We start from the raw sequence: 25,656 nt of genomic DNA, 5'->3' as shown, positions 1-25,656 counted from the left end.
GGGATAAGGGTGGGGGATGGGAAGGCCCCAAGTGAGGATGGCACAGAGAAGAGGCCAGGCAAGGAAGGGTGCCTGGTTGCTAGAGACCAGCCTTGGAATGGCGATGGCTGCCTCCTGGAGCCCCACTTCCGGAGGAGTCTTGGTCTCCAGTGTAGGCACACATGATGTGTGTGGGGTTCAGCTCTGAGCGCAGCGCTTAGGTGAAAGCGTAAGAGTGTTTGGCTTACTGTTTAGACTTTAAGCAATCATTTGCTCTAGAGCCAAGGGTTATAGCTGAGAGCAGCTGGGGTACTGGGGAGAATGGCCTGCTTGATTGACTTCCAAAAGGGGGTCAGAGGGACCAAGATTAGGGACTGTCCACCTGACCATGACATTTCCAGGGCAAAGCACTACTGCCTCTACACTAAGGGTCCAAGCAGCACCTGCCATTGCGCTGATTCCTGCCCTAAGAATACCGCCGTGGACTGAGGAAACAGACAGAAAAACATGTTCTCTCTTTAAGGCTAAGATGTGCAGACACCAGAACATGGCAGCCCCAGGCCTCTGTTGGCCCTTTCCTTCGTATCAGATCACTTTAGACATTGCTGAAGAAAAGCTGGAAAGAAGTTTGCCACGGACACCTCCCCCGCCCTCCATCGCCAAGCCCAGAAGTCAAACCATACCTGCCCCCTTTCCCATCTCTTCTACGTTCTCTCATCTCACTAGGCTGCCGTGGCCTCCATCCATCAGGCAGTTAAGCAACCAGTGGCCAGCAAGACTGCACAGGTTTGTAGGGTTCATTTGGCTCAAAGGGCCCAACAGGCAACAAGGGACGGACCCCAGCCATGTGAGAACAGGGTCACCACAGCCATCCAGCTCTTACCTTCACCTACAACGTGGCTCTGGGCAGGTGGCCGAACCCCTCCAACCTTGGTCCCCTCTGTAAATATTTGGTGCTGTGTTTTCTAGAGGCTTCAACTGTACTATGGACTTAAGTTTTGCTGGGCAATAGCTGATACTCGCCACACTTAGCCCCACTGCCCAGCATCTGATTCTAAGTGCCCCCATCATGAGCCTAACCTAGCTGCAGCGCCTCCCCCTTGGGGGGGGGAGGAGGTAGGATGCAGGAGGTCAGCCAAAGAAGGCTGGCCTTTAGCAACGCGTGTGGATTGTACGCAAGCTCAAAGCTCCTGCCAGCCCTTCCTTAGCCTGCGCCAAACCCAGACTGAGTCACGGCAGCACCACCACGCTCGTGGTGTCAAGGAAGGGAGGGGTGAAGAAGTTCCTATTTTAGATGTTGGGGGTGGGAAATGAGAAGAAAAAGCCTTTCCAGATGTGCCACGTGGGGCAAGTCCTCCTGGGCTGCTTACCTAGGTATTAATTGTATATAGCTGGGGAGAGTGGGACACCCCCATCCCCAGGTGCTTGCAGATCCTAAACTATGGGAGTGCTGAAGAGGATTCTGACCCTATCCCTCCCCCACTCCATAGAGAGATCCAGCATGATGATGTACACCAGGTACCCAATCTTGTCACACTCCAAGCCTCTGAGTATCTTCCTCACATTTCCAAGTGTTGCATTAGTAACAGACTGAGACTGGGAGCGGGGGGGGGGGGGGGAGTGAGGGCAGGAAACTTATGCAGTCGTGACCTTTCCAACACGGGAGAACCTTTTTCGCTGCTGCCTCCCAGAGCACCTGGGCCAGAGCAGAGAGCCACTAGGAAGTGGGGAAGTGAACTTGGCCCTCGGTGGCAACGGCGTGAGAGGGGGAGGGGCACCCCCTCTCCGCAGCTCGGAGCTCTGTCGGCAACAAAGGGATTTTCTCTCCCACAGTACACACCCGAGCTGCTCACGGCTGGCCCGCCCCCTTCTGCCCCTCCTCCACCCAGGTCGCAGCGCACGACTGCCACAGCACACACCCACACCTTCCCCAGGCAACCCTGTGGGGCCTTCCAGGAATTCTAGATCTCCTCTAGGTACCAAGGACCTTCCAAGCCTTCCAGAACCCCTAGTTCTACCCACCTCCTCCCCAGTGTGTGCCTTCTACCCCACCCCACCTTCCATGCCTGCCACTGAATCTCTGACAAAAAGGAAAAGTTTGGATGGGTGGTGGGAGAACCCAGGCCTCATGGGAAATGCTGCCAAGCCCAAGGGGGTGTCAGCACTACAAACCCCTCCAACTCTTCCTTCTAGGCTCCCTTCCCATCAAACTAGACCGTGGCTCCTCTGGATACCACCCGCAGACAGATGTGCACTATAAAGGGGTGTGGGACCCCGGGTTGGGAAAGGGGAGACACTAGCCGAAATGGACCTGGAGAGTATGCTGCTACACACTGGGTTAGTCTGCCATGCACCCCTCCTCCCCACGACAGAGCCCAGCCACTGGGGATCAGGTCTGCTGTCTCTTCCAGCTCAGAGACAGGGGCGGCTTCCCCTTCTCCCTTCTTTCTCCCAGGAGAGCCAGTCACAGCCACACATTGGCTTTTTTGGGGTTCCTTTCACATTCCTTCAGGCTGTGCCCTGCCAGGAGTAGTCCCCCAACAGCAGGTCACCCTGAATGAGAAACTTAAAAGGAAAAGCTAGCCATCTTCATTCCACCCTCAAAAACTTACATGTCTCCTCTCCATTGGCTACAGAGCCAAGCCGCCACTCTCCAGTCTATACAACCTGGGGACAAATCCTAAACAAATGTTCCACATCAAAGCTCCAAAGGCCATGTCAATGCAATTCTGTGCCCATCCGTGATTTGTAGGAGTAAAGCACATTGAATGACACCCCCCCCCCTTCAACAGAAAGGAACACGACATACCTAAGGCTAATGACGACTATCATTAGTACACACAGGAAGCACAAAGGAACTTTTAACGCAAAAGATGTGTTAAAACACAGGGGTCCTGCGATCTATATGCATGTTCCTTGCTGCTTGTGCCAAGCCTGGAAGTCCTGGGAAGATTGAGGATGGGGGTCAGGAGGAGGAACACCCACTTTCTTCACAAAGAACAATAGGAATCCCATGTCTGCTACTCAGTATTGGAACTCAAAGTACCCCAAAACAAAGCCGTGGTACAACTGAGCTATAGAGGGGAGGGGGGGACACTGAATTTTTGTAGCTGTTCAGAGCTTAATTACTCCTCCTTGATCCGTGGGACTAGACACGACACCGCCAAGGTTAAAATGCCCTGAACAGTGCCGAGCAGATGTGAGCGAGCTGGCAGACGCGCAAATGAGGCCTGCCTCGGAGCACGATAACAAGTGACTAATACATTGCATATCGTTGAAAGAAAATTATTTTTCTCTAATTTGCATTTGCTTGGGGGGAAAAAAAGCCAACGCAAGTCCCTCTTCACAAGCATGAGTCTAATCCTGGAAATACAGCCCGGCTGCTTTAAGAGAGCTGGAAGGAAGGAAAGACTGCCAGTGTTTTGGCGTTGCAGGCTTGTTTATCTTTCCGCCTTTCCTCCAAGGCGAAACTCGTTTTGCAAGCAACATTCCTACAGAAAAATGGCACACGTCATAAAAAGAGACCAATTTATAGAACTGGCACTGAAGTTCATGTATCACTCCAGAAACATCTCCCAGCTCCCCGAAGGGAACCCAACTAACATGCAGAAGTCCACGTTAAAAACTCTGAGTCTGGACCTGGAAGGGACAGGGGGCCGTGAGCTATCTACAAATATTGGTATAGGCTGTACATCCAGAGGCCAAAGTCACACTGAAGGGCAGGATGTAGAATTATGTCAGCCCTTAACGATCCTCCAAACCCCAGGGGTGGCCGTGCCTTGGAAGGCTTCAACCTTGGGATTCCTGAGAGAGAGGGGTGAAGTTTTAAGGCCAGCCTAGCCCAGCCCAAAGGCAGGCCCAAGTTCTTAGCCACTCATGCATTTCCAGGACTGGCTGAATGGGCAATGCTCTCCCTCCCACCTTGGCACCTTCCTGTAGGGCCTGGCAGAGAACTGGTAACTCAGAGTAGGCCTGTGGCTGCGGGCATCTAGCTGGTGCCCAGAGTGGGTGGTGCTAAGGGTAGGCCTTAGAATTGTACCTCTCAGTGCTGAAGCGGAAGGCAGAGAATGGAAGGGGAAGTGTGTGTGTGTGTGTGTGTGTGTGTGTGTGATAGAGAGAGAGAGAGAGAGAGAGAGAGAGAGAGAGATCAAAAGCCAACCTGTACCCCTTGCTACTGAAATACACTCCTTCCCTGTATGGGTTCCAAACCTGCAACATTGCATTTCCACCCTGGGAAACTGCCCCAGAACACTATGCCTGCCTGTCTCTGACTTGTCTCAAGAGCAAGGCCATTGCAAAGGGAGAAACAACAGCCTTCAGAAGCCTTCGGGTAATAGCACATTCTTTTCCAACAAGCTTACTGGGGGCTCAAAGTTATTTTCTCAAATCTTGCAAACTCTGTCACCAGCAATGGAGGATCCAGGTCCATGGACCCTGGCCAAGCCCCTCCAGCTAGTGACTCTCATGACCCCCTGGGCCTTCTGCCATCTTTGCCTAACAAGTTCCCTCAACCACAACATAGGAACCATCCTGGGAGCGCTTAAAGGTGTGTTCTAGGGCTGGGGGCGGGGAGGGGGGAATGGACTCGGAATGACGCGGAGCTCTCTTGAATCAGAGGACGAGCTGGCCAGAAGAGTGGCGGCCACCTCTGCAGCTTCTCTCCGGCCTGCATAGTGCGCGCTTTGTGTAAGTGCTGAGGAGGCGCAGCGCTGCTTGCGCGCGCCAACAGCTGTCACATTATTTGCACTCGCTGTAAACAGCCTTCACATTCCCCCCTTACCACATAGTTAAAGCCAGACTAACAATCCACAGTTAGAGATCAAACCAACAACAGCAGCATTGTGTCTGCCTTCGCCTTCGCACCAAGCCCAGCAGCTGGCAGGTTTCTCCGGAACAAGGGACCCCCGCTCCCCTCCCTCCCCCACTACCCCTCCAGGCTCCAGCCAAGGCCAGCCGAGGAAGCATGCGTTTGTCAGTGCTGGTTGTTAAAGCCAAAGAGCACCGCCATTTCGCAGAGATTTCTCTCTGCTTTATCAGTCCTGTCCCAGAGTCTGCATCTTCTGGTAGCCTGGGGATGCGTGATCAGAAAAGAGGTTTGCTTGGACTCCCAGGAAACCCAAAGGACTTGGCGGGTGGGGATGGTCTGCCCTCGAGAGGCTGAGGTTGAAACAGGGTGGCCTACAGCTCTCCAGACTGTCAGAGGCCAGGCAAGTTTGCACTTTGTACAGCCCCACTGTACAAAGTCTTTTGGAGATTGCCCAACTCACAGAATACTTACTGGTCGCCCCACTGATCAAAATGTCTCCTTTATGATTTTTGGTTAAGTTGAACATTTCCATAATCGTCATTATTAGCGCAAATTACACGCCTAATCGGTCCTTAAATAGATTTTAATTAAATAATCATACAAGGCTCATTTTATGACTTAAGAAAGGCATTACTTTTCGTTATAAACTTTCCACCAGGATATAGAATAACGATAGCAGACAAATACTTGTTCTTCGAAAATCACCAATAACCAAATGAGTAGAGTAGCCTGAAACGGACCCCGTTTTACCTTTAGGGATAAGAACTGAGTGTAGACAAACTTACAGGGGCACAACTTCCATTCGGGGTGGGAAAGGGGCTCTCTCTCTCCCAAGTACTTACTCCTTTTGTCTTCTCTTGGGTTCACTGAAACCACCACCACCACCACCACCCCTCCACCAGGTCTAGAGAAATTTTCCCAGCTAGCGCTTCTAGATAAGACTACGCGCCTCCCAACCCCCACCCATCTTCCACCCTAGTCTGCAAAGAGTCACATTGCAATGCGGTCTGAGAGCCAGTTATGTGCTATGTAAAAAGACTTGTTAATAAAATAATAAATACAAATGATGGAGGCTGTTGGGTCCAGGGGTGTTTTGACTGGAAATGCCTTTGCACTTGTCATATGTTTATGGGAGGGTGGACAATGCCAGGATTTACATCGTTTGGACATTTCTATACTGCATTTATTCTTTCCTAAATGACGTAGGCCTCGAGCTATTTCAAGTTTTCATTTTGTACAGAACTGTGAAATGCTTAGGACTTTCTCCAATTAAACCAAGTTTAAAATCAGACCCAAAAGCTGGAACACTCTTCCATTACCTGCCGCCACCCTCAGCTTCTCTGGCTGTAGAAAACAGACTCCCCTCAAGAACAGTCCTCAAGCTCCCCACCTGCCCCCCCCCCCCCAGTCCCCAAGGGCAAAGGTTAAGGCATCTTCAGATTCCAGGCAGGGCTAGTCTACACACCGTGGCAATCATCACAGTTAAGCCTATCCTGTCCATACACTCTACCTCTAAAATAGTGAGCTAAAATGGGGCGAAACTGCTGGCCTGGTAAAACCTACCGCTCACAAACCAATGTCAGCAAAGGCTGTAAGGCATTCTTTCGAGAGGGAGCAGGGATTCGTGCCTACTGAAGCTCTTTCAGCACAAAGGCTTTTAGGGAAAGAAGGGGAAGGGGGAGTAGAAGAGAGAAAGGAAGGGTGGGGAGGGCTCCTGTTTCAGAGCAGGCATCCCTTGAGAGTCAAGAACCAAGTGTAGCTTCAATCAAATGCTGACTTCCCCTCTGGGAGTGAGTAGGAAACCTGATCACAGTAGCTTACTACCGGCCTGGATCCATACAGGTCTGGTTTTCTTCTCATGCTAGTAATTTAGAAAAAAAAAATACATATCGATATAAAAGAAGCAATCCCTGGCCGACTTTATTGAAAACCACACTGAGCCCTCATAACATCCGGACTTAATCCCTATCAAACAAACCACATAACCTCTGGCCCCAGCAGTGGGCCACCTCTCACCTCTTCCAACTGGGTCAGTCAGGTCTCTCCCCTCCTGGTCCTGTCTCCTCCTCGGAAATAATGACGGGAAGATTTGCTAAAGGGCACCTAGATACCGGTTCTGGAATCAATTCCTAACCATCTAATGATCTTACTTAGGGAGGGGAAAAGAAAAAAAAAAAAAAAAAACAATCCAAGTCCCTTCATATGGAATCTTTTAAAAGGCAGAATGCAAAGAATTGTAACAAAGGAGAAACACACAGAGGCAGACCCAGGTCTGGGGATACTGGCCTAGCAGCTGGGGGAGGGAGGGGCGGCCTTTCAGAGTGTGGGGGCAGTGGAAGAATGGTCATGTAACTCACAGGAATATAGGTATGCCCACTCTTTCAAAGCAATTACTCCTCCAGGCCTACTATGTGCCAAGTGTTGTCTTTGATCCTAAAGGTGGATAATTATTCCCAGTCTTACAAATGAAGTAAGTTACCAAAGCTCAGAGGCCATAAATAACTTGCCCCCCAAGGTCACACAGCTAGTTAAAAATGGGCCATGGTCAAACTCAGTCCTGGAGTTTCGGAGAGGAGCCAATTATCGGTCTAATTGTGCCATTTGAAATTGCTTTTTTCACACACTGTCTTGTCAAAGAAGTATGAACAGCTTCTTAGGCCTTATCTACCTGACTATGGGGCAAGAAGACAGAATGTAACACCTGTGTAACTGGGTCTACAGTAAGCCGCAAGCCAGGTTTGTCCAACACCCATTAAGACTATCTCTGGGAGTCCCCAAAACCTTTTACAATTTTCCCCTCCATCCTACAATCTCTCTACACTGTAACACCCTGGGGTCAAGCCATGGTCCAAACGAGGCCAAAAATTTCCTTCTGCTAGCCTGTAATATAGCAGCGGTAGTAGTAGGTGGGCCAGGTCCTCACAGGCCCAGGGAAAAGTGCTGAGTAGAGATAGGAGGACTAGGCTTACAGCCCTAGTCTTGCCACACAAAGCAATAAATCAAATTATATAGACAGAGCAAGAACCCTTCTTTGTAAGGAACTCCTACACCTACCTCTCCTCGGGCTTAAATGAAAACCCCTAAAGCAGCTGAGCACTGATGGTTACTGAGATGTGAGGGTCAAGGTTCGAAGCTAGCCAGGATAGTAAACTCTATGAGACTCTTGCCTCCAATTAACACCAGAAAGCCGGAAGTGGGGGCTGTGGCTGAAGTGGTAAAGCACCAGCCTTGAGAAGAAAAAGTTCAAAAATGAGTACCCAAGATGAGTCCAAGCACATGCTCCCAAAAAGAAAAAAAGGGGGGGGGGAGGAAGAGAGGGGGGGAGGAAGGGAGAGGGGGGGAGGGAGGGCGAGAGCGAGAGAATCGCTAAGGAACCAAGGCAAATGGGAGAGGTATAAGCCAAGAAACCTTCAAGATGCTAGGTAGGCCTCAAAAAGTGAGGCACGTTGGGGGTGGGGGAGGTGGCATCTTTTCCCCAACCTTTCTTTCCTCGGAGAAATACTGGGCCTAAAATCCCCTCCTCACCTTCTCTCCCATTTACTCGGCGTGCTCCAGGCTCTGGGCTGCTCAAATGCTCTAGTAACTTCCACACCTGACGTCGTCAAAGGTTCCATCTTCCGCCGAGTGAAGCCAGATCGGCAGAGACATCGGGCCACAACCGCCCTGCGCGGGCTGCTTTCCCCGGCTCCGCAGCAGAACGGGCCCTGCGGCCCGGGAGCCCGGGCCCGGCTGTCCCTGGCTCGGGGCCAGCCCTCCGCAAGTGGCTTTCTTGTTTCTTTTTTAAACTTTCCAGCCTTGGCGAGCGAGCTGAGTTTCCAAACCCTCCCCCTCCACCCAACTCCGACAGGGCTTCCCAATCCTTTTTAGAAGCCCACCCGCCGCTTTGCCAGCCCACACCCGTCCCCCCCACAGCCAGATGAGCCCCCGGAAGACGCGCCTCCCCCAGCCCTTGGGTCTACTTTGGAACTCCTGGGGTACTTAGGAGCCAGCGGGGGGCTTCTCCAAAGGAAGAAGCCATCGCCGTCGCTGTCCAACCGACCAGGGGACCTCGCAGCCCCGAAGATGCCTCGTGGGCCTCCCGGCCAGGCCTCGCGTGTGTGCGCGCGTTTGGTTCTCTTGGAAGAGCTGGGAGGGGAACAACAATCACTCTGGAAAGGGAGCGAGGGAAAGGGGGAAAGCGGGAAGGAAGGGCTGTTTTCTCCCCTCTTTTTTACCCTTTGGGTACAAGAGTTTTCAGTGGCCCTCGCAGGAATACTAACATCCCAACCGAACAATAGAAATGGCGGCGGCAGGGGTGGGGGTGGGTGTCGAGTGCCGGAAATGGTGCGGGGGAGGGCACCCCCAAATCCTATAAAACTCCCCACTCCCTCACAAGGACTGGAAAAGCCCCCAGTGCTTTCACTGCTGTAGTAATAACTTTTATAACTTTTCCCTGCACACGTGCCCCTCCCCCCCATTTTAAATTATCAAAAGCAAAGAGTTCCCAAGTTGTGAGCACCGGAAGCAAGCTCCCGAGCCTCTTACCTGCTCGGCCCCAGGCAACCTGACCAGACTCCCCCATCCCACCCCCATCAGTTCTCCGGGTTTGCACCTAGACAATAAATTTAGTTTAATTTAGCTTCCGGTCTTTAATTTTAGCAGGTCTCCTTTTTGCATGCAAATCAATATGGCAATTACCATCTAAAAGCTCGCCCAGCCCCGGGTCAATGTAAATTGATCATTGTCCGCCTTCCACAAAATAACACCGGGAGTCTGTGGTGCATAATGAGATTATACTGGAAACTGTCTTTTAGATCACAAATTATATTTTATGCTGTCAGGATCTTCCCTGAGTGGACTCTCCGGCCCAGACTATGGGTGCTGGCTGGGGACAAGAGCTCTAAAATAAATAAAGAATAACCAAACCGTCCCTGAGACTCTCTACTGGGAACAGTGAAAGTGAACGAGCATGTGTCCAAAAAGGACACCTTTTACAGAAATGTCACAGAAGAGGGCTATTAATACACTCCTACCCTACCAAAAAGAAAATCAGATATCCATTCCTTATGAGAATGTTGGAAAGCATGCAGAAGAAGCCATTGGGCAGGGTTAGAGATCCATGCCCTTCCTGGACCAAGTGGTCCCTCGAATTCAGCCACCACGGAGGAGGCGACACACTTTAGCAGAGCTCCGCTGGCTCCCACACTAAGACCTCAGCAGCACAGCTGGGCTCAGCAAACAAACTGGAATCCTGTTGGCCATTAACACTGGCAAAGAGGTAGGGGGCAGGCAGTGTCCTGCTGAGGCCTACCCAATGTAGTCAGGAGAGAGCCCCACCCCATCAGGCTCCAACCAGAAGGGGCCATAGGGATTCCAGGGCTCAAGCACCTCTGTGGGAGCAGAGTTCCCTAGGTCCGGATAGTGGCCCCGGGGGTAGAAATGTGACCCTGAGGGCTTACAAAGGGCCATCTGAACTCCAGATCTGAAGGGGAGAGTTGGGGTGAGACAGCTGAAGTGAATCCAAGCCCTCCTTCCTGCCCCCTTGCATGAGGCTAGGTCACTAGGCCCTTTGCACTTCAAGGAACCACCAGGGTAAGTGTCTTCAGGGGCTGCCAGCCGCTCCCAAGGTGGAGGTGGCCCTGCGGTCTCCTCAGGCCTCAGTCCTCGCGCCCAGCCTAGCCCCACCCGATCCGGACTCCACCCAAGTGCGGTCTTCCCAATAAAAGCTGGAATTCCCGGCTGGGCTTAGACAAAGAGGGACCGAAGCAAATCGACGCCTCGGGCAAACTAAACCCTAGCCAGAGTTTACGTGCGTGTCTAGGGTCACCGAGGCGCCGGCTAATCCACCCAACACAGGCAAGCCCAGCATGGTCTCCTCCAGATGAAAAAAAAAAGTTATTTTTTTTTAAAAAGTAAAGCATACCAAAATGAAAGCATGCTTTCCCTCTCTTTATGTCTCCCAAAGGCCACAGTACTTTCCGCTGTCTCTCCCAGATCACCAAAGCCCTGCCTCACTTAGCCAAGGGCACCCCAGTGATACATAGCCATTCCTCTCAACCAAAGTAGCAAGCTCCTTTTTTTTTTCCTCCCTCACAGTTCAGCCATTTAAGAGCTCCAAATATCTCATCAGAACTTTTGTCTGCTTCAGCCATACGCCATCACGTTCTTCCAGAGAGCAGAAACTGACCAAAAGCAATCCTAGTTAACAGAGGGCCTTCAATCTTTTGGTGGACTAGCCTGGCCCTTTCCGTCTGTCTAGTCAAAGACATTTCCTGGCAAATGCACGCCAACGTAGTTGTGTGGTCCATGCATCCTACCCATCGTCTCTGGCTGGGGAGGAAGTCTTGGCCAAGTACAGCCTGCCTAGGCATAGCTATATGCTTATGAGTGCTTTTGTGTTTCCAAGTGACCCTCTTCATACCTTGAAAGGGGCTTTTTGTTTGTTTGTTGTCTCTGGAACACACTTAACAAAATTCTGTCCAACAAAGGGTGGGATTTTTCTTCAAATATTAGTGTATATCTCTGTATTTGCATGCCCATATTTACATTCCTCTTGGCCAGTTCTTTATCTCGTATGTATCTCTTGTCCCATTAGGACATTGGAGCCCAAGTGTCTCGATTTGTCTCAGCACATGTCATTCAGGGGCACATCTTAATCTGAGACCTTGGAACACGTACATACCTCCCTCCCAACGGCACCAGACCTTTGCTTTACCTATGTGGCTCATTCTCAGGCCAGACCAGTTAGGGTTTGAAGTTCAGATGTAAACAGAAGATCCCTTAAGACCACAAAAAAGGTTGAAGGGGTAGGAGGGAAGACTTGGAATGTTAGTAAGTTATTTATGTATAGGGGAACCCACCCACCAATTTCAAGCTCTGGAAAGAACTAGACTAACGTCTACAGAGTTGTATTAAATTTTCAAACCAATTCAATATTAGCCCCATATGTGTATACAAATGATGGATCTCATAACAGTGTCCAGACCAACTCCTAGTTGGAGTCTGTCTCCTTGCACATATCTGATTCTAACTCCCCCACAAGTTCACAGCTAAGTGTTTATTTATAGACAAGGACTGCTCTGCTCTCTCCAACACATACCTGCACATACTAGCTTGATATTTTAGGCTCAGGTCCTTAGTCTGCAGCAGTCTGGGTCACAAGCTCTACCCAGATCTTCCCTTACTTTAAGTAGGAAAAATAAAATTCTTCCTGGGAACACATGTTCATCCCATAGGCTCAGTTGCTTAAATGAATGAGGGGGTGCCCATTGTGTGTGTTCATAGCTCCCCCACTGAGAAGTATTCGGTAAGCTAGATAGCCTGAGCAGAGTGCTTTCTGGTTTGTGTATGAAATCAAGCCCTATGAGCCAGGATGTGACCACACGCGCGTGCGTGTGCACACGCACGCGCGCACACAAACAGGGGGGGAAGGGGGAGGAAGGAGACAGAGAGGAAAACCCTAGGCCTAGATTGCCTGCCTCTACGGGCTACTGTATCCTCAGTCATTCCTACTAGACTCATGACCCACCCTCTCCCTTTCACACTATCTCTACGGCCCTTGAAAGGGTTAAGAGAAACCCCGGGCAGCCTTCCTTCCACCCAGCTCGCTCGCTGGACAAGCTAGCTCGCTCACTCGCTGTTCACGCGAGTCTGCGGTCGACTCCACTGCACTTCCCCCCGTCCCCCCCCCCGTCCTTCAGCCGGGAGGGAGCCTGCATGCCTGTCTAGACCGATCTATCACCCGCACACCAACAACACCCGCGAGAGCGCGGAGACCCGGTCCAGGTCCCCTGACCCGCACGGTTCACAGCGGACACAGCCCGAGGAGCGTGACGGCGCCTGCGGGGTGGGGGCAGGAGGGGTTCTACAAGACCTGGCGCCCGAACGCCCCGCGGGGTCCTTCGGAGCCCCGGTCTCCTGCGCTCTTCACCAGCCCGGCTGCTGGGGCACAGTCACAGCTCTGCTCGCTGGGCAGTCCTATTTTTATCTTGTCTAATCCCAAACTGGGCGGGGAGCACAGGCGTCGTGCTTCGAGAACAAGAGATAGGCGAGGGAGGCGGGGAGGAGCAGCCAGGCAGCGACGCGAGCGGGAGCGAGTTAAAGACACAGAGGAGGCCACCGCGAGCAGGAAGAAAAGAGCGGGCTGCGCGGGCCTGGCGGCGCCGCACTAAACGCGCCGCCCCGCAAAGTTACACTGGCCTCCCCGTGGTCCCTCACTGCCCGCCCCTCCCCATTTCCCAGTGGCGCTCCCCGCAGTTGGGACCGCGGGGCCCCGGCCTGTGTGGGAGGCGGAGGCCAGGCCGGCCCTGCAAAGGGCTGGAGAGAATCGCTAATGAGCTGTGCGGCCCATTGATCCAGAGAACACTTCCTAATTAACTCTCAGTCACCTACTGGTGACAGCGCCTCAAAGGACAGCGCTGGGGCCGGCAGAGCCCTAGCCCGACCTACCGGCCGAACGCCCGGCGTCTGAAACCCCGTGCGCCCCCCCCCTCGCCCGCCCGCCCCGAGCACCCCAAGGCAATTGGTGTGCGTGGCAGCGTCTACCGGCACGGTGAAGGCCAGCCCCGGATTAAACCTGGACCGCATATTAACGATCGTCTCCCTCCCCCTTCCCCTACGCGGCAAAATCGTGCCCAAAATAAAACACGAGAACCCAAACTGCAAAGCCCAAGACCAGATAACAGGTCGGAGGCGGAATGGGAAGGGATAGAGAAGCAAGCATATTTCTCCAAGTGTCCACGTACAGGGCAGTCTTTGAGGCCAACAATTAAAATACCTTCCACATAAGCAATTCTGTTGGCAAAAACCGAATTCAGCACCTCGCAAGATTTCGGCCACCGGTGTCCTTTTCCAGTGCCACAGGAAAGATGCCACAGTCAGATGGCTAGAAATACCCGACTGTCTGTGCTCACCACCCACCACCTTCTGGGGTGGGCCATTTCCTCCTCCGTTTTACTCCTCGGCCGTCTTGAGGATTTTTCTCCAAGGGGCTACCCTTAGCACCAAATACAACACCCTACGCCTATCCTCCACTAGAGAAAAGGTAGGAAACCACACAGAAAAACCCCGGGCTGTCTTAGTCTAGACGCATCGAAGCTGTACGAATACCAATTTGAAGCGCGCCAGTTTCTTTTTAAGGTTTGTTTTTAAATACACATAACCCTCCTCCTTCCTTCTTCGCCTTTCCATCCGCTCCCCAACCCCCACTCGGTAGACGCCGGCCGCGCGCGCCCTCGCGCGCGGGCACTCACAGGCTCTAGCTGGAGATCGCGGACTTTCTGGAAAAGATTCATTAACAGCAAATTAAGCCTCGCCCAGCGTCGGTAGTCTTCGCGATCGGGGTACGTACCCCCAGGAGCGTTGCGGCCGCGGGAAGTCCGTCCGAGCCACATGTGCCACGAGTCGTCCAACTCCATACACGGCGCCCCAAGGCTCCCGTCGTAAACAGCAGGCGCTCGCCGCCGCCCCGAGCCCCCGAGTTAGCGGAGGCTCTGCAGCGCAGCCTCCCTCCCGATCCAAGCGCGGGCCCCGCGGCGCCACCGCGCCTCACCCCTCCCCGCTTCTGTCTAGGATCGCGCCCCGGTGCGCAAGTTCCTCTTCGCCCCGACCCTTGGATCCCACAGCCCTGGGGAGTGGGAGCAACTTCCTCCGGCCGTAGACTTTCACACGCCCATCAAGGCTTCCCACCAGACTCCCCGCTGCCCAGCGGAGAGCCCAGGTCTCGCCACCCCCCTCCCTTCCCGCTACCACACCAGCAATCTACACCCACCCCTGGGGGGGTTCCGAACTTAAAGCCAACCCCCACACTGTAGGGGGGAAGGGGAGGGGGAGAGAGTAGCTCACAGCAATTTTCAAAGAACATTTATAAAACAAAGCGTCTGACCTGGCGAGCGGGCGGACCCGCGGAGTCCGAACCTCAGCCTCTGCACGATTTCCTAGTAGTTTTTATTATTTTTTTCAAATCCACGTGATGCGAGCTTTGGGGCAAGCCAAGGGAAAAAAAAAAAAAAAAGCCGGGACTCCCCTTTAGTTGCGCGGCGGCAGCAGGGCGAGCTCGGCTCGGCCCGAGGCGCCCGCCACACACCCTCGCGCACGCACACGCTGTCGTTCCACTTGGAAGAACGACCGGCCCCCGGAGAGGCGAGACGAGGCGGCGGCTGATTTTTTTTTTTTTTTTACAGTTCTTTCCCGAGTCGAAAAAGAAAGCAGACGGGAACCCGCCGCCCTCCCCTTCCTGCTAGGGAGGCTAACGCCGAGCCGAGCTTTCCAGCTTCCAGCCCAGTTCTCCCCCACCCCACCCCCCCACACCCCGCGCCTGACTCCCGGCGCTCAGCGGCGACCGCGCTCCCGCGCAGACACACACAAGGCTGCAAACTTCCACTCGCCGAACTCCCCGATCTCCTCCAGGCGCCCCCCCCCCCGGCAAACAGCAGGCCCCTCGCTGCGTCCCCCCCCATGCCCACGCGGGGCCGCTTAGGTTGACTGCATTCCTAATAACTTACAGCTATGAAATAAAAACGAAAGCGAGCAAGGCAGCTAAAGCGCCAGGCAAATCCATTGCGGGGGACGCGAAGAGTCGAAGAAACCCGCGGCGGGCGGGGGGCCACGGGGGAAGGGGGTCGATCGCAGGCGCCCGCCACCCGCCAAGCCCGCTTGCGGCCTCCCCGGGAAAAGGTGCTCCCCGGCACTGACCTGAAATCCCCAATCGGGGAGCAGGCTGGGAGCTTTCGATCCGACGCTTTGAAGTTTTCCTTCGAGCAGAGTCGAGGCGGCGAAAAGGAGCGGGGGGCGGCTGGGTAGATCGGGAGAGGTGTGCAGGGTTGGGGTGGGGGAGGGAGGGCTAAGTTAACGAGCGGAGAAGGAGCCGGACCGGGGAAGCGCGGCGAGCAGCAAAGTTTGCCGTCCCCGGCTGCCCGCAGCCCGCTCCAGGCGCCGTTCTCGCTCGCCTCCCTCGCCGTCTGCTGCCAGCCGGCTGCCCTCGGGGTCGGCCCAGTGGAGGGGTGGGCTCAGGGCCGCGTGGGGGTGGGGCGGGGCGGAGCGGAGCGGGATCGGAGCCTCAGGGCAGGTGGCGACAGCTCCACGCGATCTTCTGGGTTCCCGCAGCTGGACTGGGCTCGGCCAGGCTCAGCAGCTCCCGCGCCGCCGCTGCCGCCCGCGCTCGGGCAAGAGCCCCAGCGCCATGTTGACGGTTCGCCGCGAGCGCCCGCTCGGGCTGGGTGTGTGTGTGTGTATGTGTGTGTGTGTGTGTGTGTGAGTGTGTTGGCCAAGTCGTCCCTGCGCGGCGACAGCGCGGCTTGGGCTTTCCGCCCGGCGGCTCGCGGGCTCCCCCTCCGCTGTCCGCCTCGCTCCCGCTCTCGATCGCAGTCTCCCCCGCAGCCGCGGAGCTCCGCCCGCGTTCACCCAGGAGCGCAGCTCCGCCTCACCTTGCTGCTGGGAGCCCGGGCTCCGTCTGCCGCCGCACGCCGCGATCCCAGCGCGTCCCCCCTCCCTCGTTCCCTCCTCTTCCTCCTCCCCCTCCCTCCGCCCGCCCTTCCTCCCTCCCTCCCAGCAGCCGCCTCCCCTCCCCCCGCAGGCGCAGCGCTCGGGCGACAGCCGCCCGCCCGCCGCCGCCTCCAGCTCTCGCAAGTTTGAGCTCCCCTAGTCTCCGATCACCCTCCGCTGCGGCGCCTCCGCGGTGGGGTTTCGGGAGGGGTGATTCCCCATGAAAGGTTTGAGCGAGTTTCCCTTGCCGTCATCTATTCCCAGCCGGACGTGTTTTAGCCCCACTGTCTGAACCCCGGACCACCTGGGTGCCCCCCCTCCCCCCGTCTCCGGCTGTCTCCTCCCCAGCTCCGGCCTGAGTTAGCTGCACACGCCACGCCGAGCCTGGGCGCACGTCCTGGAGACCGACTTGGGCGGCGGCGGCGAGGGCAGCCAGCAGATCCGGAGCCCAGGGGATGGGGGTGGGGGTGGGGGGACGGCGGGGGCAGCTTTCCCAGCCGCGCGCCGAGACTCCCCTGGCTACCCAGAAGGCCAGTGGTGGAGGACCGCAATTACCATAAAGCGCCTCGCACTTCGCTCAGCCAAAGCTGTCAAACCCCAGTGGCAGCCGCCACTGTCGGTTTTCGCCACCAGCGCTGCGCTCTCTCGGCCTCGCGTCCTCTCCAAGACCCAGTCCAGCAGAACCTAACAGTGTGTGTCCGCACCCACCCCGATCCCAGATCGCCTCTTCTTCACGGAAGAGTTTCTTCCCGTTTCAGTGTCCAGAGCTACCTGAAAACACCACCCAGGGCGAGAGTGGCCGGTGCGCCCCAAGTCTGTGCCCGATTTCCTTGGACATTTCAATTCTGTGAGAATTGTTTGGAGGAGGGGGAGGGGTAACTCTTGGTGGCACCAGGGGACAGTGGGGGGAGGGGGCCGTAAGAAAGCGAGGATCCGCCTGTTTTTCTCCCAATTCTCGAGTATTTCATGGTCCGCCTCAGGTGGTTGGAGGGGTCTGCCCTGGTCCCTCACCTCGGCCCCGGGAGATTATCTCCCGCGTTTTATTTTCCTTGGCAGGGAGCAACTTTTGGCTTACACCGTCGGCCCATAAATTTCCACTCGGTAACGTCGTGCTGATCGTTGCTCGGCGGCGGCATACAGCTTGCGCCCGCAGCAGTTCAATTCAATTGACATGTATTGAGCTTCTCCAACGCGCACCCGGCGCGGCGCGGGAGGAGAGGGGGGGGGGAGGCAGGCGGGAGGGGAGAATCGGAGAAGTGAGATTCCCACCTCCCTGAGCCCAGCCCCTCAAGGGCGAGCTGAGAGCCCTAAAGAGGGGTGGGGTGGGGTGTTCAAAGCCTAACCTCACTCAGACTGAGGGCTCAAACATCGTGGCCAAAGGCAATCTCAAAGGGCTGCTTGCTGGGGTCTGGTCTTTTTATACTGGGAAGGGGGTGGGGTATCTTCTTCCTAAGGACAAGATGGTTCAGGCTTGATGAGACTATAAATCCGAAATGGAGGTGGCTAATAAAATCCACGCAGAAACTTCTAAAATACCCTGTAGTGTCCCCATGCCAAAAATAATCAAAAGCATCTCAAGTTGATTAATAAGTCAAGGTCAAGGCCAAACCCAGCTAGAGCTAGCAGATATTTGGCCTTTTAAAAATGAGATCCACTACTGACCGTGGGGTGGGTATTAGGTGCAATTTTTTTTCATTCTGTTTTAGTTATAAAAACAGCTCTTCTCAAAGCAGAAGTGAAACATCTCTACCGTTTGAAACCCGAAACTTCGGGCAGAATTAAATCTTCATGCTCCAAAGCTGCTAGTAACAACCGATGCAAGACAGGCAGGCAAGTGCCCCCCCTCACCCCCCAGCAGTGTCTGGAAGCTTCCAGAGCCCAATCTCACAGGATGGAATGCATGCCTTTTTCTTCCTGGCCTTTCAGGAGGTGAATGTCTCTCGGAAAGCTAACCTACACATTTTTTTAATCTCCGGTAACAAGCAGAAAGACACCTGGACTCTTATGCTGTAAAGCTATTTTTTATAAAGACATTTTAGGGCCAGACATTAAAAATTATTAGACTGAACGCATGCAAGTTACAGACACAGCTGGAGAAAAGGCCGCTGGTTGTGTGTTGTAAGGTTTCTGTTTGAAGTGACTCCTTTATTCAAAAACAAACCTAAAATAAACCCGGAAGGCTGGAGTGGGGCATTTGTGGAGAAACTCGCTGAACGCGGTTCCAGGCTTAGGCCACACTGTGCGGCTGTGGGCTGGGCGGGAGAGCTGGCCTGGGTGAGCAAGGAGCCGTGCCAGGCTCTTCCGGCTCAGTTAGGCCCCAAGGCAGAGGCCCTGGCTCAGTGCCCAGCCACCTTCTCTCCCCTCTTCTCATCTTCCCAACTCTCCTCCCCTCTTCTCATCTTCCCAACTCTCCTCCCAGACATAAGTTGCTCCCCCCCCCCCCCGCCCCCAAGTCCGAGTCATGTATAGAGGACTGTCCAGAACTTTCGGAAAATCCTGTGTGGAGCATGGAGCTGGCTGACTCTTGGAGTCCTCTGGCCTCCCAGGGCTGCAGACAAAAGGGCCTGTTTGTCTAACTTTAGGTCCTAGCGTTAAAATGAATGGGGGGGGGGTGCTGTAAAGGAGTAGGGGCCGCAGAGAGGGCTGACTGAGGAAGAAATTTGATGCTGGAGACAAACAGGCCAGGAAATTCGCCTTTGACGTCATTTGCAGCACTTACCCCTCCCCCTTGGGGGGGGGGGAGTCTCTTGCTTCCAAGGTACCCTCCTGCAGGCTGGTGGGATTATAAAGTGTTTCTCTTCCATCTCCTAGGGATCCATTTTTCCAACTCCGTGGGATTTAAAATGTATCTTATTAAGAGAATCCTAAGAGGCATGAGTGCAGAGGAGTTCATGCCTCCCTGGGAATTAAAATGTGGATTTTTTTCCCCTAGGTGTCCTAAAATGGAGAGGAGGGCAGGATTCTACCTATTGGCCTGATGAATTGGAATGGTTCCGAGGAAAAGAGGTTAAAAAGAAATCTGTCAAAGGGCAGCTGTCCCATCATGTGTTCTCACTCAGGAAGGCGCTTTAGGAGCTGGGGACACACGGGGTCTGTGGGGTCTGTAACGTGTGTGCAGGCGATCTGGCTCTTCCCCTTGTTCCCTCCTCCTCCTCCTCTGTCCTCCCACGAGCCCCTCGGGAGCTGACCTGGGGGTCAGGCAGCTATACTGGGCACTCAGCAAGGGGAGGGTTTCAATAAAAGCAGAGGAGGTGGAGAGGGCGAGTGAGCAAGCAAGCTAGTGGAACACAAGGGAGGCAAGGCTGCTGTAGCCAGCTGAAAAATAAAGAAATAGGCACAGAAATAAGTGCTCAGAGATGAAGCAGCGCAAGGGGGGAGGGGGCGCTGCTCCTCCTCCACTCCCCCCACCATCTCTGTGAAAGGGTTCTGTGGTTATAACATAGGGCTGGACCTCAAGCTCCAGGGCTTTCTCCCACTGCAGATTCTAACCAGGTTCTGCAACTGAACAAGCCTGCCCCTTTGAGATCAGGCTGACAATAAAACCTGCCAGGGCCTCTTCCATACCTCAGTCATGCCCAGGCCTAGGAGACAAGCCCTCTATCCTGTGGTAAGGTTTAGGAGAGACCCTAGGCTCCCAACATTGTGTGTGTTGGGGAGGGCAGGGCACTTGTAAACACACAAACAGTCTTGGAGTCACTTTGTGGGGGAAATCTCCCAGGCTTACCCAATGACACTTTTTTTGTGTGTGCGCCAATCTTAGGGCTTGAACTCAGGACCTGGGCACTGTTCTTGTGCTTCCGTTGTTTGTTTGTTTTCTCTCCAGGCTAGCGCTCTACCACTTGAGCTAAAACTTCACTTCTAGGTGGCTTTTTGGTGGTTAATTGGAGATAAGAGTCTTCGCAGACTTTCCTGTCCTGGCTGGCTTCAAACCATGATCCTCAGATCTCAGCTTTTTGAATAGCTAGGATTACAAGTGTGAGCCACCAGTGCCTAGCTCCCAATGGCGTTGTTTGAAAAATGTGTAGTTCGAGCACGGAACATGTATACCCCGTTGCTTCTCCAAAATTCAAAAGAAAAAACAATTGGAGACCTATTTTTGTCCCAAGGATTTTACTTACCAGGGAACATCTAAAAGTTGATTTCCAGGGCAAAAAGACTGCTGGTCTTGGGGCTCACCAAGTTAAAAGAGGGTAACTCTTCTGCAGAGCCTTCGGAGAGCTGGTTATTGGGTGTTTGGAGGAAGAAGGCCCAAAGAGCAGAAACAACACGGTTTTAGCAACAATCTCTCCAAATTTCTGGTCAGGACTCTGGACTAAGAGGTTTCAGGCATATCTACGCGGAAGGGCCACAGGGTGGTTGAATGTTGATCGAATGGCAACATCGTATTTACAAGAGGCTTTTGGGAGCCGGACTCCTGCTTGGTCTGCCCCCAGTTTAAGAGCCCTTGAAGCGGCTGTGCTGGCCGGATGCTCCCGCAGATAAACCCAGGACGCCATGTCCCCTTCAGTACTGCTTACTTAGCAAGGCGCCTCCAGCACATATTTTACCCAGCTGGGGGGCAGTGAGCAGGAACCGAAGGGAAGGGAGCCTAAACGCCCAACTTGTCGCCCAGAGACCAAGCATGTCTGCCTCCTGCCCCAGCCATTTTGTATCACCAGCTTCGAAGCTCCCCCACTTCCCATGACCCCTGTGGAAACCCACCACTCCAAGCCCTTCTCCAAGGGCACCACCCAGGGTCAGGGGTGGGGTTCAGAGGGTTCTCCAGTTCCTCACCCACCGCAAGAAGGAGGCGGGTAGAGCTCAGCAGAAGAAAACAGGGCACGGATCTCTTTAAATACCCCCTTCCCAGGCCCCAAGTCGGGAACAGGGGAGAGTGATACGGGGTGGTTGTCTTGGGAAGGTCGCAGCTCCGAGCTAAGATAGGGTTCGTGCTGAGCTGGGAATTCCAAACGGCTTAATCTGTGGCACATTTTACCCACCCCCATTTCACTCTGCTGTGCCTCTAGCCCACCCCTCTCCCTCCTCAGCCCTGCGTTGCCAGAGCGTTAGCAGTCTTACAGCCCCCGGCCGCGAATGCGGGACGCGGGGGAGGGCTGCAGGGTGGTTTGCGTTTCGAGGCTTGACAGAACCTTCTGTGTGCGGCGGAGGGAGGAGGCTAATGCATAATGCACAGCGCCTGGAAGCCCGGCCATTAGCGGCCTGTCGGTGACACAGACAAACGACTGAGAGGGAGGAGATCCAGCTCGCTCTGGAGTTTAAATATACCAGCGTGGAGGGGAAACGCCATGATTTAAAAGTGTGTGTGTTTGCAGACACTCGCATATATTTTAATGATTTCCAGCAGGCTATGCGTCCCAGCCTTGCATCCCCCCTCCCCAAAAGGGGAATGTGTGTAGGGGAGGAGGGATGAAGGCCTCAATCAGAGACCTACCGCCAGTTTTTGAAAGATGAAGGGGAAAGAGGTTGATAAACACAGTGCTGGGAAACGGAGGCCCAGAGAAGCCGCCCAAATCAAGGCCCTCCTGAAAAAAGGAAAGCAAGAAGAAAGCAAAGGAAAGCAAGAAAGGAAGGAAGAAAGAAAGAAACGAAAGACATACAGACAGACCTGGTCAAGGGCCTAATGGCCCAAACTGGGCCCACTGTGGTGTACTGGAAAGACCTGGGGAAAAGAATAAACCTTCCACCCTTCCTCACCCTGGAACCCACTTTTTTTTAATCTTCCTATTCTGACAATCCTGAGACCTCCTTCCTGCCCGTTTAACACTCCAGTGTTTTTTAGCAATTAAGGCGAGAAGGGGGTGGGGATAAAGATAAGCCAATTTTTTTTTCTGCCATGCAAGTGTGAAAGATAAGATAAGGCTAAGCTGGGGCAAAGCGGCTGCTTACAACCTCCCCTCAGCGATTTTGATCGGTCACTTCTTATCTCGCAAAAATGCTCCTTTCGAAAACTGCATCAAAAAAAAAGAAAAAGGCTGAAGGAAAGCATTTTCATTTGGAAGTGACATTTAAAACTCACCTCCCCTCCACTAGCAACCCCCTCCCCATTGGCGAGGCTACCCGGGAAAAGTCGCACCTCTACTGCAGGGTTTCAGGCTTTCTCGTGGAGGGCAGGATTACTTGTGTAATTAGGCTGAATAAAACCACGGATGCATGATGAGGATTTATTTTGCATCCAACCCAAGATCGCAGTGGTGTTTTCCTTCTTAGTTACTGGTCGATGTTTGTGTTTCACCATCAAGCTCATGTTGAAACTAAACAGGTAGTTTTATCTGGAAGGGTCATATAACAATGTCAACATGAGGTGATTGTTAATTCGAAATAATAAGAAACTCGGCTCATTTTTACAGGCCTCTGTAAATGAAGAAAAAGAACCCGAGAATTCTTTAGCCGGACTGGACTCTCCGGGAGTTTTGGAAATCCTTGCCCTTCACCCCGCACACGAATCTCACTAAGGGATTTCAGGATTGTATTTATTCAGGAAGGCTTGGGTATCCAACTCTAGGCCCACAAGGCCGTTTGCAAATTCCCTCTAGCTCAGCTGCTGGCCCCAGATTGCAAACATCCAGGCAGGCTGGGACCCCAGGCCAAGCTCACCAAGCCAGTTCGCCACCGGCTCAGAGCTTTGAAGCTCCTTACCACCCTCAACCTCCATCTGAGGTCGGCATCAAGGAGCCAGACACCCCGAGTCTTCCTCCTCCGGGCCAGGCTGCCAGACCCAAAGCCCTGGGCCAGCCGCTGCCGGATCGTCCCCGGGGAGCTGAAACCGCCAAGTGGGGAAACCCCACCTCTAGCCCTTCCCCGAAAAGCCTGGCCGCGGTATTAGCGCCTAGCGAGCGGGCATCCGCTGACAGCCAGGCCTCGCTTACGGCCCACACGCGTCCCAACAGTCCACCCGAGTTCCCCTCGGGCGTGCCGTCTGGCGTGGCCCCAAGGCTCAGGATGCGGGGGCCCCAGGGAGTTGGGGGGTGGGGTGAGGTGGGGGGGGTGCGGATCGGACTCCGAGGGGCCCGGCTGAGCTCGGTTCCGCGTTCCTGGACCCGCGGGTAAGCTAAGCCGGCGGGGCAGGCCGCTCCCTGGCTGGCGCCGGGGCGCCGAGCTGCGCTTCACGTGCCCGCCATATCAGCAGTGGCGGCGAGGAGGGGGCTGGGAGGCGCGCGGCCGCTCCCGCGGGGGTCTCCGGGCCCCAGCCCCACCCCCACCCAGGGCTGAGTCGGGACCACCCCGCAGCCACGATCCTAGCACAAATCGAGAGCTGCGTTGCCAGACGCCCAGAGGCTCTTAGGGGCGCCGCTCCGGGCGTTGCACGGCGGCGGCGGCGGCGGCGGCGGCGGCGGCGGCGGCGGCGGCGGCGGCAGCCAGGGGAGGGTGCTCCTCGCGGCCGCCCCGGGAACTTCCCGACCGCCCCGCCGCCGCAGTCACGGGGACCGGAAGCCCTCGCGCCGCCCCGAGCGGCCTCCGCTGGCCCCCAAGGGCTGTTCCAGACGAGAGCTGGCCGCACGTCACCCCCGATCTCTCCAGACTCTAGGAGACTATCCGCACCCCAGGGTACCCCTACTGAAGCCCAGAGGACCCTACTCGCGGTCCGAAGAGAGGTCCCTCTGCTACTGCCATAAACACGTCCCCTTCTTCCTCTCCCAGCCCTGCAGCTGGGACGGGAGGGGCGCGGAGCCGCCACTCCGGCCGGGCAGGAACACCTGCTCTCGGGCCCTGCAGCTGGGCGCGTGGTGCTGGGAGAGATTGCCTACTGTTGTGTGTAGAGATCGCGGAAGCGAAAATGGGGCTCCGAAGCTCAGGGCCCCGAGCCAGCAGAACCTCGGCCTTCCTCATCTCCTACCCGCTCTGGGAGGCCTTGCCCTAAGCCAGTAGGCCTACTGCGCGGGGAGGGGAGGGGGGCGGTCACCGGATCTCCCTAGGAGGACCACAATCCCTGGGATCCAGCTTCTAGCCTTAAGATCTCGTTCGCAAGAGAGAGCAAAGCCTGTCTTGGGAGCCTTCCTAGAGTCCACCCGCTCAGCTGCCCCTCGGTCCCACTCATGCCTCGTGCGGGGGAACGGGAGTAGGTCAAGGCGGCACCAGCACCTCCTCCCCGTTTCCCCAGAGGGACCTAGAGTCTGGTAGCGATTTCTGACTTTGCCACTCCGTGTGGGTGAGGAAAGATGGACCCTATCCATCTTCCATCTCCTCTGTACCCCGAGGTGATCCTGCGGCCGATCTAACCTGCGTGGCTGGCCCTGTCTCACCTCCGCACCCCACCCCCACAGCCAACCCTCCCCAACTCTCCTGGCCCAGGGCCCGGCCAGGGAAGGCGTTGTTTTGCCAGCGGGAGCCGAGCGAGTGCGCGGAGAAAAGCCTCCTTGCTCTAATGAGAGTGCACACAGCGCTGCAGCGAGGAGGATGATTACCCGGCGGGCGGGAGGGGGCGCGGGCCCGGGCCGCGGGCGGCGTGTGCGGCGGCCCCGCGGGCCCGGAGTCCCCGCCTGTCTGGCTGCTAATCGCACGCTTTCTGCTGTTACAGAGGCAGGCGGGAGCCGGCGGCCGAGCCCAACGCTGGCGACTCGGCGGGTGACACGGAAACATGGCGCAGCGCCTCTCCCCCGCCCGCCCTCCCCGCGCTCCCTCCCGCCTCCCGCCTAGCACTTCCTCCCGCCCGCTCGGCTTTTGCAGTTCTAATGCTCTGCTTTCGGCCTGGCACCATGACGCTAGCAGCCGCTTCTCCGCGGCCCCGCGCGTCTCTTTCCCCCCTTTGTTTTCGGGGGTCTATAGAAAACGTTTGCTTTTGTCCCGAGCTCTCGTTAAACCAAACTTGTGGTGGCAACGGAAGGCAGTGCGGGCGGGGAGGGGCCCGGGGATTTTGGCAGCAGTAGACCAGAGCTTGGTGGAAACTTCTTTCGCTGTGTTCCCCATCACCCCGCCTTCCTAACCCCACCCCCATTCAGCTCAGCTGCCCTGCCGACGCTTCTCTCCCCCCCACCCCCGCCAGCCCCGCACACACCCCAAGAGGCCCCAAGCGCTCCAGGAAGGTCTGGCCCACAGAGACTGTGATCTTGGGCCAACAGTCCAGGGTGCGTGTCGGTGAGCCCAGACTTTTGGGCACTTATGACCTTGCTCCTTGCAACCTTGACTAGTAGTCTCTGCTTCCTCTTGGTCACTGGGTTTTAGATCTCAGTCGGTGGAAAAGGAAGAGGGAAGAGAAAGTGTTTAGTGAGGGTGGCTTTTATTTTTTAAGGTTTTTTTTGTGTGTGTGATCGCTCACTCCCCACTGCAAAGCCCCCTCCTTTATGGATCTAGGGTTAGAGGAGGAGAACGAGAACTCTACAGGAAAGCAGGCTGGATCGTATTCTACTGGCTCAGCCACATTCAATCTGTATGCGGAGTGGGAAGACCCTGCACAGTTGGGGACCAGAGGGCCA

The 25,656-nt window shown here is 55.1% G+C and overlaps 1 protein-coding gene across 9 annotated transcripts in view; it reads right to left on the bottom strand.

The window, feature by feature from the left end:
* The window catches only part of Bcor (BCL6 corepressor), a 93,224-nt gene that overhangs the window by 28,218 nt on the left and 39,350 nt on the right, over positions 1–25,656 (bottom strand). For 5 of the 9 annotated variants that reach the window (XM_048335558.1, XM_048335563.1, XM_048335564.1 and 2 more), the window contains exon 1: positions 15,458–16,207. The exons of 2 other annotated variants lie outside the window; for them this stretch is intronic. The gene's annotated coding sequence lies outside the window, so the exon portion shown is untranslated. 2 more of the 9 variants (XM_048335559.1, XM_048335561.1) reach the window with 2 other exon arrangements.

This window comes from Perognathus longimembris, chromosome 28 (genome assembly GCF_023159225.1).
Source record: "Perognathus longimembris pacificus isolate PPM17 chromosome 28, ASM2315922v1, whole genome shotgun sequence".
In the NCBI taxonomy this organism is placed as follows: domain Eukaryota; kingdom Metazoa; phylum Chordata; class Mammalia; order Rodentia; family Heteromyidae; genus Perognathus; species Perognathus longimembris.
This window is presented reverse-complemented; position numbering and strand designations above follow the sequence as displayed.